Raw genomic sequence first — 12,058 nt, forward strand, 5'->3', positions numbered from 1 at the left:
CGTGCCATACACCACATCAAAGCAATAATCTCCAACTTGAAGTCGAAATTGGTTTGAACCAATAAAGTTAGGTAGGTTACCTGTGAACTCTTGAGTTCGTGACTCACACCAGACTTCACACCGCATCAGTTTTCATAGCCGCCTCCCTGGTATGCCATTCCATGCACAGCATCAAAGGAAAAATCTCCTCAGTGAAGTACCAATGGCTTCAAAGCAATAATGGGTGGGTGGGTAATGGGGATATTTCCTTACTGCGCAGCACATCACTTTTTTGCATGTCACATATTTTGCATAAAGGTTATATTTTCTTTACTACGGTAGGAACACAACACACGAAAGTGGTCAGGGACAAGTGGCTTGGGGCCTACATCATACAGGAACTCATTGGTTCCTAAAAACAACATCCCTGCAATGGGAATGTGCTTCATGTCACAAAGAACTGAGGCTGTTTTGAGAGCAAAAGAAGACCCTACCTGGTATTAGTATAGTGTTATAAGAATTTGCTAAGTGAGTGTTGTGATGAAATAATATTCACACAAAAACAATAAAGTGTTGGGGAATGCCCTGTATATTACTTGGTAGCAAATTGGTCAAAAAGTTGATAAAAAATTAAGACAATCGCCCATAATGGTTTGTTGCAAGTTGTTTTTATACTGTAGAAAATGGCTGAAGGAAATTATTTGGCAGGAAATTGTGCATAACAGAAGTGACGTCATCAAAGCTGGACCAGAAGTGACGTCATCATGACTGGACGAAAGTGGCCCAGAAGTGATGTCATCAGGGCTGGACAGTAGTGAACTGGAAGTGACGTCATCAGAGCGGGACGGAAGTGAACCGGAAGTTATGTCATCAGAGCTGGACAGAAGGGTTATTGAAGAGGACCCATTTTCACCGGTGATTTGTTTTGGTAGTGTGTGGGTCTGTTTATTTTTTCTTCTTTATTTCTAGAAAGGTAGAGAGAAAGGCATCATTACCACAATTCAAACCCCCCATCTATTACAGTATCGCTCACCTTTGGGCTTGTTGACTGCCTCCTAAGCTTGTGTGTGTGACAGTGTAAAAACAATTTGATTGCATGATTTGGAATACTATAGGTTTTAAAACTTGCTACAATCAGCACATATGTCACCATTGGTGTGCTTTCATTTAAGAAAAAATGATTGCAGAATAGTAATAAAAGATATGATTTTCTAAATTAAAAACTAAACAAGTCTGCATTTTATAATTAAAACAACGAATTACATTAGTTTGCTATTCATTTTCAAAAGCCTTGGTAATAACAGTAGAAGATGTGCTATATAGATATGTGTATTTTTAATCTAGATTGGAATTCTGAGTGGGGGCATTCAACCTCTAATAATTTGTAGTGGTTTTTAAGAGGACCTCACCGGAAAAATCTAGTGAATTAGTAGCAGACATGTTTTTAAAGGTTTCTATGTAATGTATTGTGTGAGGAATGATACAGCACATAAGCTCCGTGCTCCAGTGATTCCCATAAGCACAACTAGCAGAAGGAAGACGTGCTGTAGACAAAAAAAGAAATGCCTCATAATTTATACTGTGATTTCATATATATTGGAATGTAGTCAGTCTCTTAATAATGTGTGCCAGAATATGAAATCTGCTCTCAGACCACTGAGAAGCAACTAAAGGATGATCTTCAGCTAAAGAGAAAAATGGAAGAATGTGAATACCTCAATACAGCTTACATTACTCTTGAGTGAGATGGCAATCAAGTCAGTTTTCTGGTGTTCAAAGGAGGAGGTGTTTCTGTTTAATTTTTTGCTGAATCCAGAAGCCTATGCAAAAACATAAACAAAAACCAGGGGCACATTTCTAACTTGAGAGGAAGGAATTCCTTTATTTCACAAATTTGGAGGTTGTGGTGTGTAACCAGAACTGTTATGGTGGTGATGGAGTAACTAAGAGCATAAAAAAATGACTTTTATATGGGTGTTAAAGCATCAGGTTCATTTCTTTAATTCTACTAGTGTGGTATAATGATGTTAAAGGATCGATATCACACTGGTCGACAAAAAAATTGTATCTGTCCCAAAGATGAAAATGCATGAATCTTATAGTTAGACAAAATTTCTGAGGGACATGAAACTTAAATTTGAAAGTATTGTATATTATTGTATGAGGTGTTACTTTGGTATAAATATACAAGGAAAAAAACTGTCTTTAGGAAATTCAACATTGCTAAGCAAAAGCCAAAATAAGACAAAAAGATGCACTGTTATGCTGAGTATACACTGCGGTTTTGACAGAATTTAAAGTTTAATTTGCAGTCGCCAAATGATTTTTTGAGTCAGGCGAAATTTCCGCATCATTGCCTGTCATTTCACATACAATGTAAGAGGTGTTGTGATGCCTGATTGAATCCTACGGTTGTGCTGTCATACAGTGGCGGACCATGCGTCTCACACCTAGGCCTTCAGTAGTGCCCCTCAAATACTAATTTATGGTTATAAAAACCATTTTAATATGCATAAATACAGCATAAAGAGCCGCTGCATCGCAGATAGATAACTCCTGTAGCCACAATAAATGCCTTTATTGAATAGACAAACCAGGGGTGAACAAGTTCCTTTCTACTGCAGCTACAGCTGCGACACACATAAAAAACATCAATAATAACTCATAAACCTGCAATATTATTTAGGAAAATCGCAACATTTTGCTCACCAAAAATTGTGATTATTTGTAAACAAAATCCATCCTCCTCTCTTTCCTCAAAAACAGTTGAACCACTCTGTCGTACGGATTATCCGTGCACTTCAGTTCCATCAAAAAGTCCCTTTCTATCACCACCGAAGCTAATGCTGAAAGTTGAACCTGCCCTGTCGTATTTCTGGCATAAGTTTTATTTCGCTTTAGAGCTGAAAATGTCCACTCGACGGAAATGGTCACTGCCAAATATACCAATGTGTACAGCTGCCCCATGCTCTCATTCAGATTTTTCTGATGAAAGAAGTCAAGGAGATCAGTGGGAGATTTTCCTGCAAAATCATCCATGGCATACATTACAGTCAGTTCTGTTTTTAGCTGAGACAGATCAAAAAGTGCTCCGTGGCTCTTGTGTTAAACTGGTGGTCGAGGAGCGTGACAAACATCAGTGTTTCATGGTCTTGAAATCAGGTCTGTGTCTGGCAAATAATATTGTCCAGAATCCTGCCATGGAGTTGGCGGTAGTGCGCGCCAGGATCTTGCACTTGACCTCTTCGTGTGCTCGGAGCGCCTGCGGTGCATTCAGTGGCCTCGTAGAGTTCCTCATATCGGTTTCTATCTCACTCAACGGTGTCACAGAACTCCTTTACCCTAGCCAGACAAAACTGCACATCCAATTTTTGTCCTGTAGTATTGAAAAGAGCACGTCTGAATACACAAAAATGCCATTGAATGTGTGGAGCGATAAACAAAATTCAAAATCATCCAGACGTGCTTTAAATCCATCAGCACAGCGCACTGTGTCCTCATCATACTCGTCATGATGCTATTACACCATCCTATCCAATCAATGGGTCTGAATACGGTAACATTGCTGTACGCCTGCTAGAGAGCCCTACTGACACCAATTCAAAATCTGATTGGTTGAAGCAACAGTTTAATCGACATTTATTTTGTGTTAGAGGGCCTGCAGAACGGATTGTGAAGGCCTCTTTGACTTTGACTCTGCCTGGCAACAAATGATGGCTGAAATGTGAATGGTTAAATGCTTTAATATGAAAATACATGCCTGGAAGCAGCACAACCATCGGAAAAGCTATGAAAGGAAGCGGACAGACTATTTGGAATTATTTAATAAGTATTCATGGACAAAATATAATTAACATCAGTTTGTGATTCGGATATTTTTTAGGCCAGCAGAGAAGGCCTTGCAGGCCCTGACGGCCCACCACTGCTGTCATATGATCTGAAGAGTTTCTGTCATGTCAGACATTTCATTCAGCTGTCTTGTAGTGTGAGCAGTCTCATAAGCTGATTTTCCGATATCACCATCAAATTTTCTGAAATTTATGACCTCTCAATTAATATATCAGAAAAGGAGTGGAAAGTAGCAATGCAGAGAATTCACTCAAGCTCCATATGCGCAAAGCATACAATTATACAACTCAAAATTATATATCGAGCACATCTGTCTCGACTAAAACTCTCCAAAATGTTTCCAGGGCATGATCCTACCTGCGAACGTTGCAACCAAGCCCCAGCCTCACTAGGTCACATGTTCTGGGCCTGCTCCAAATTAACATTATTCTGGACAAAAATTTTTAATTACCTCTCAGACAGTCTTGGACTCACAATCCCTCCTAACCCATTAACAGCTGTGTTTGGGGTTCTTCCAGAGGGTCTTAAAGTGGAGAAAGACAAACAAATTGTGATTGCATTCACTACACTGTTGGCACGCAGACTTATTCTGATAAACTGGAAGAACACAAACTCTCCTCTTTTAAGTCAGTGGGAAACTGATGTGTTATACTATTTAAAATTGGAAAAAATCAAATACTCAGTTAGAGGATCTGTGCAGACTTTTTCAAAACATGGCAGGATCTAATCAGTAATATTTTGAAATGATTTTATAAAGCACAGAGAATTTGTTAATTTAGGTATTTTTAAAAGCCTTAAATTTTACACCGTTTGGCTTGCTCTCTCTCTCAAGGGTGGGGATCGATCTGTTCTTAGCATAATTCTTTTTTTTTTGTAAAACTTGATTGCTATGTATTGATTGTAATAAAATTAATAAATAAAAAAAAAAAAAAATTCTGAAATTCATTGTCCAGCAACTGCAGTGAGTGTGCATGTGGCAGCAATAATAACATTAATAACCACACGTGGAGAAGGTCACAAAACCCTTTCATATCACCCATCTATATTTCAACATTAAAAAAAAAAATAGTAATAATAATAATACATTTTATTATATAGGCACCATTTGTAGCACACAAGGTCACCTTAGAAAGAATTTCACAACATTTAAAAATAAAAGCAAATAAAAGATAAATGCAAAAAGAAGTACCAATCACAAAAAGAAAATAACTGGCTTTAACAATAGTAAGGTCTTAGTTGGTAGAGAAATGTTTTAAGAATAGTTTTGAAATAAGTTATTGAGTCCAGTTGATGCATATGAGTGGGAAGAGAATTGAGGAGAGTTGAGGAGAACTATGAGAGGACGCTCAAGCTCCTACAGAACTGAGTTTGATGTGTGGTACAGAAAGTAGAGCTGCAGATGAGGATCCGAGGGAGCGAGAGGGCGTGTAAGTCTGTAGGAGATCAGTGAGGTAAGGAGGAGCAAAGTTGTGGAGAGCTTTAAATGTTGAGAGCAATATTTTGTCTTGTATTTAGTAGTCAACAGGGCGCCAGTGAAGTTGGGAGAGAATAGGTGTGATATATTCAGTTGCCCTAGAACAGGGAATTATCGTAGCAGCAGAGTTTTGTATAAATTGTAGACGAAAGATAAGTTTTTTTGGGGATGTCAGATAGAATGGCACTACAATAATCTATACATGAAGTGACTAAAGTCATTGGTCAACTTCAGTACTATTTCATGTAAGAGCAGGATGAAGTCTAGAAATGTTCAGGAGATGAAAAAAGGTGACCTTAAGAACATTGTTTATATGGGATGAAAAAGAGAGGGTACTTCCTAGAATTAAACCCAATCTCTTAACCTGGGAAGAGATGTTTATAATAGTATTGTTAACTAAAATGGGAGAACTGCTAGCCTTAACAAGTGTAGATTTAGAACTAACAAGGAGAACATCGGTTTTATTGCTATTTAATTGGAGAAAATGATGAGTCATCCATGACAGTATGTCTTGACGACATGCAGTGAGAATATTTGGGAGAGGTTGATTTAGTGGATAGCTAAAGCATAACAGTGAAATTGGATACCGTGGTGCTAAAAGATATTGCCCATTGGAAAGAAGATGTAGATAAGAAAAAGAACATCAGGATTAAAAATTACAATTGCTTCATAAGGTCTGACAAATAACATACAGTGTTTATTTTGACTCCCAACAGAGCTATTACAACAGAAATTATTTATTATTATATTTCAATATGTTAAAGTATAGTGTTTGGACATTGTATATTGGGTTTTACTGTTCTTATGCTCATATTCACCTTTTTGATTTCAAAAAGCAAACTATCATACAGCAAAACACAGACAACTAAACGTAAAATGGCAAAAGTATCTTAGGAAACTTTTAATAGAAAGCCAGAAATAAACACACACAACAGTACATTACATAGATTACATACTTCCAATTCTCTCTGTAAAATAGAAATACCATGCTTGTCTGCGCCTTTCCAACAATCCATATTTCAGTTATGCCTTTTTCTTTTTTTTCTAATTTCAAGGGCAGTACAGCAAGAGGCAACAACGCAGTTGTTTTCTTTGTTAATATTTTGAGAAGTCTGTTGCTGTATCATTTTTTAGACTTTGTAAAGCTTTATTGCAAAATGTCAATAGGTAAAACCATCTGTCAGGGCCACGTGCAATAAGGCCTGTGCTCCAATGCTCTATATGAAGTCAGTCGGAGCAGACATGCTCCTACAGTTTGAGCACATAAATGACTGGTGACTGACTCTATTGTGCAGTGTGAGTAGTCATTTGACCAGGATTTCCAAAAATCTCACAGTGTATGCCAGGCAGAAAAAGCCGTACTTCTGCGAGTCAATACCAGAATAATTGATAAGAAAATGCTGTACATACCTGTGGTCTTAGATGACATTCTGTTTTGGCCCCTACAAAACTTTGTTCATGCTGATAATGACTTCCTCGTCCTAGTGCACTCATGCTGCCTGATGGAAATTGTAGACCCCATGTCGTCACTGTTTTTTGAATTGCCTCCTGCCCATCAAAACCCCTCTTCCTGATATGACTTATTGCCATATATTTAAGTTGGACCAATGGTAAGGTATATGCATCTTTGTGTGATTAGGGAAGTAACACAAACAGACAACGAAAATAAGTTTACAATTTTACTTATGCAGACACTTGTGAAACTCCACCAAGCAGCCTTCTCAGCTCCATTCAACTCTTCTTCAGATCTCTCCTGTTTTAACTCTGTGGTCTGAGGATGTACAAAAATGCCTTGCTTAATCATAACATCTCAAATCTGATAAGATTTATTTCTCAAGTGCATGAACTCCATTTGTGTTGTATCCATATGCAAAGGAGGAGCAGCAAGGTCAACTTCCTCATGGACGTCACGTACACTATTTACCATACCTTTCTTTCTTGGAACAAGTGAGACATGTTTTGGCTACTCTTTTTGATCAAAGTGGCTCATCTTGTCCCTACATCCAACTCAAGCAAGAAACAACAGGATTTGGTGGATCTAAGCTGCAAGCCAAGCAAAAGTCCAATCATCTTTAGATCTTAACAGATATTCCACTGATATTTCTGAGACTGAGTAACCATGTTCTCATTCCACTCTTTCATTTTGGTAGCTTGTGCTGTAGGTACGGAAGGGAATTTATTTCTGATATGGAAAAGGATGGTTTTCAGACTGACTTTTGAGGAGTCAACGAATGAACAAGCACCACTCAGCCATATATAAAACGTATATTTAACTATTCATATTTGTTTATCAATGTCATTAAACTATGGAAATATGAAGTTGATTTCACAAGAAATCTAAGGCTAGTAGGAAAAAATATGACTACATTTGTGGATTTGGTATATTAAAATATGCTTAAACCAACCATCACAATCCTTAGGACAAAATTGTTTTTGGCTAGGGTACTTTTAAAATCTTTAATCCTTGTTTACTTGAATGAGTGAGTTGAAATTCTCCGTAAAGTAAAAAAAATAACAGAATTAGGTCAAAGTTTTTATGGCTCATAATATTTCTGCCTGATAGTAGCTTACTAAGAAGTAATCTCATTTCAGACTTAGATGCATTGCTTTTAACTTCCACCAGTGAAAACAATTTTTGGCAAAAATGTGTATGGAGGTCTTAAGATCAAATATTGGCAGATATATTAAGCAAGAAAAGGCCTTTCTAGAAATAGGTGCATTTAACAAACATTTGTGTAATGCCTTCATTCCACAGAAGTTAAACTCCATTAAGCTAATAATATTACTTGTAAAGACAATTATTCGTACTAAGGTAAGCTTGTGGGACCCTTGTGGGGCTTTCATTTTGCCATTATACCATTGCTCTGGTGAATGGCAGAAATCATCACTAAATGTGTGAATTATAATCAAATATGATCAATTCAAAAGTGATTGTAGTGAAGATAAATATAATTCTGAATATTGTAATAACTATTTATTGTTCGTAACGGTGCAGACATTGCAGTATTTTCCTCCACCACATACTGACTTTAAAAGCAGCATGAATAACTCACTGCATTCTGTTTACACCTACAGTACATAAAGAGCAGTCCTGTCTCCATAGATTGGGAGGAAACCTCATTTTCTATTTCAACACCAAGCTTCACTCTAACCTTTGGTCCATTGCCAAAATATGTTTGGGCTGTGGGTCAATACCACAAGCCACAAATACTGTGAATTAGAAGATAAGGCCAATAGAAAGCACCCAAAAAGGAGCAAAATAAATACATCTTTCTTTTGTGTTTCATTTTATAGATATGGCACTTCAGTCACAAACAAAAACAAACTTCATTGTACCAATTGAAATGATTAACATTTTTTAAGTATTGTAGATTACCATTATAGAAGCAAACCTCTCCTTTTTTGCTTTGTTAATGAAGCCTAATCCTAAACATTATATACTAAAACCACAGTCAGTCTCGCACATGACAAGTAGTGATGAGTGAACACCATGCAGTTTAATTTGGTGTGAGTTCAGCAAAATCATGAAAATATTTGGGAACTTTGATGAACTTTTTGAAATGCATTGAAGTCAATAGAGACAGAAGAACTGAACTAGTTTTGGGTGAATTATAATGGTGCAATGGTTTTTTAGGTGTCTCAGAGGGCTATAGAAGTGTCTATCTTCTGTTATTGTGGCCAAAAAGGCAATCTGAGCTGTGGTGCAGCAGTTCCATCCACTCTATCAATGTGTCTCAACAATAAAAGGCACAGATGGAATAATAACCACCAACAAAGTACAACAAATGTCCACAATTTAGCAATACATAAATATATACATACACACATACATATATATATATATATCTTCCATACTTCGATATATACTGTACTTCTACTTCTACTATTTAATAAAGCACTAAGGTCTGTGTGTCCATTCACTCTGAACAATCTAATAGATCAGTTTGGCTTCGGTGTGATTGGTTAGTTTGGCTTTGGTAATGCAACAAAAAGTTTGTGAACCCTTTTGAATTTTCTGTATTTCTGCATAAATATGACCTAAAACATCATCAGATTTTCACTCAAGTCCTAAAAATAGATAAAGAGAAACCAGTTAAACAAATCAGACAAAAATATTATACTTGGTAATTTATTTATTAAGGAAAATTACCGAATATTACATATTTGTAAGTGGTAAAAGTATTTGAACCTTTGCTTTCAGTATCTGGTGTGAACCCTCAATAACTGCCACTAAACGTTTCCGGAAACATCTGATCATTCCTGCACACCGGCTTGGAGGAATTTTAGCCCATTCCTCCGTACAGAACAGCTTCAACTCTGGGATGTTGGCAGGTTTCCTCACATTAACTGCTCGCTTCAGGTCCTTTCACAACATTTCGATTGGATTTAGGTCAGGACTTTGACTTGGCCATTCCAAAACATTAACTTTATTCTTCTTTAAACATTCTTTGGTAGAATGACTTGTGTGCTTAGGGTCGTTGTCTTGCTGCATGACCCACCTTCTCTTATAGATTCAGTTCATAGACAGATGTCCTGACATTTTCCTTTAGAATTCTCTAATATAATTCAGAATTCATTGTTCCATCAATGAAGGCAAGCCGTCCTGGCCCAGATGCAGCAAAACAGGCCCAAACCATGATACTACCACCACCATGTTTCACAGATGGGATAAGGTTCTTATGCTGGAATGCAGTGTTTTCCTTTCTCCAAACATAACGCTTTTCATTTAAACCAAAAAGTTCTATTTTGGTCTCATCCGTCCACAAAGCATTCTTCCAATAGCCTTCTGGTTTGTCCATGTGATCTTTAGCAAACTGCAGACGAGCAGCAATGTTTTTTTTGGAGAGCAATGGCTTTCTCCTTGCAACCCTGCCATGCGCACCATTGTTGTTCAGTGTTCTCTTGATGGTGGACTCATGAACGTGAACATTAGCCAATGTGAGAGAGGCCTTCAGTTGCTTAGAAGTTACCCTGGGGTCCTTTGTGACCTCGCTGACTATTACACGCCTTGCTCTTGGAGTGATCTTTGTTGGTCGACCACTCCTGGGAAGGGTAACAATGGTCTTCAATTTCCTCCATTTGTACACAATCTGTCTGACTGTGGATTGGTGGAGTCCAAACTCTTTAGAGATGGTTTTGTAACCTTTTCCAAGCCTGATGAGCATCAACAACTCTTTTCCTGAGGTCCTCAGAAATCTCCTTTGTTTGTGATACACTTCCACATGAAGAGCCGACTTTGATAGATCTCTGTTCTTTAACTAACACAGGGTGCCCACTCACACCTGATTGTCATCCCATTGATTGAAAACACCGGACTCGAATTTCACCTTCAAACTAACTGTTAATCCTAGAGGTTCACATACTTTTGCCACTCACAAATATATAATATTTGATAATTTTCCTTAATAAATAAATGACCAAGTATAATATTTTTGTCTCATTTGTTTAACTGGTTTCTCTTTATCTACTTTTCGGACTTGAGTGAAAATCTGATGATGTTTTAGGTCATATTTATGCAGAAATACAGAAAATTCTAAAGGGTTCACAAACTTTCAAGCACAACTGTATATATATATGCTGGTGCAAATCTGGATAAATAGAGCTGTGCAAAGTAGTTTGGACAGCAATTTTTAAAGTAGACAGGTGTAAATATTCTGCAGATGGTTGCTAATGCTCTGTGGTGTCACACTAGCCTTGCAAAGTATCACAGGAAGCTTGGAAAAAAATGTCTAAGCCAGCAGCATGATAAATACTTAGAACACAAGGTCTCTGGTGAACAGAGCATATTCAAAAAACAAATTTTGACAATCAACACTAATGATAAGGTTAGCAAAGGACAAAGGACAGAGAAGTCCTGTTAAAAATTAAAAAAAAATATAGAGTGAAAGTGAGAAACATCTTTGAGTAATGGAAGTAATGGAAGACTTGTAAAGATGTAGGAGATACATCTTGCTCATGACAATGGCCCTCTTGGCCTGAGACCTTAGGGGTCACCTGAGAGAGAGAGAGACAGAGGTTATAGATGGCTGTCAGGAGATCACAAGTCAGTATCTCACCTTGATCTCATTTAATAATTCTATGTGTGTACTTAATGAAGTATTTCAATGAAATATTTGGAAATAAAATGAAGATAAAAAGTTAAGAACTGTGATTTACTAATCAGCTTTGACCCACAAGTCACTTGGATGATTTCCTCAGAAAGAAAAAAATGTACAATCTAAGAAGAACCTGGTGTGAAACAATGAAAAGTTAGAATTAAATATCAAGTTCTGTTATCAGTCATGATTGAATTCGAATTAAGAAATTGGGTCTGAATAAAAACTTGCAGCTACTGGGGCCTTCCAAAACTGAACTTGAGAAACCCTGCCCCAGAGCCATGAGGCAGCAGCATTTACAATGTGTAAATTATCATTTTGAACTCATGATACAAATATGGCACTATGGCATAGTAATGAAGATATAGAAAGGATTTTTTTATTAAATTCAACTTGTTATATGTGCTTTAATGACCTTTCCGCAATGGCTTATAAAGATGTTTCTTTTTTTTTCCTTATCTGTGAGGTTAAGTGACCTGTTTAAAAGTACACAGAGACATTTGATTCACACATCTCTTTAAAGAGGACAAACCACACAAACAGGGTCTCAGTTTTTCAACAGAAATTGTTTTCCACTTTAAAAAAACACATTTTTGGCAAACCTTCACTCCCCCATCCAGTGGTTTCCAGCAATGTTTTAAACAAAATAATTTGACACAAG

This window comes from Polypterus senegalus, chromosome 9, assembly GCF_016835505.1.
Source record: "Polypterus senegalus isolate Bchr_013 chromosome 9, ASM1683550v1, whole genome shotgun sequence".
Classification (NCBI taxonomy): domain Eukaryota; kingdom Metazoa; phylum Chordata; class Cladistia; order Polypteriformes; family Polypteridae; genus Polypterus; species Polypterus senegalus.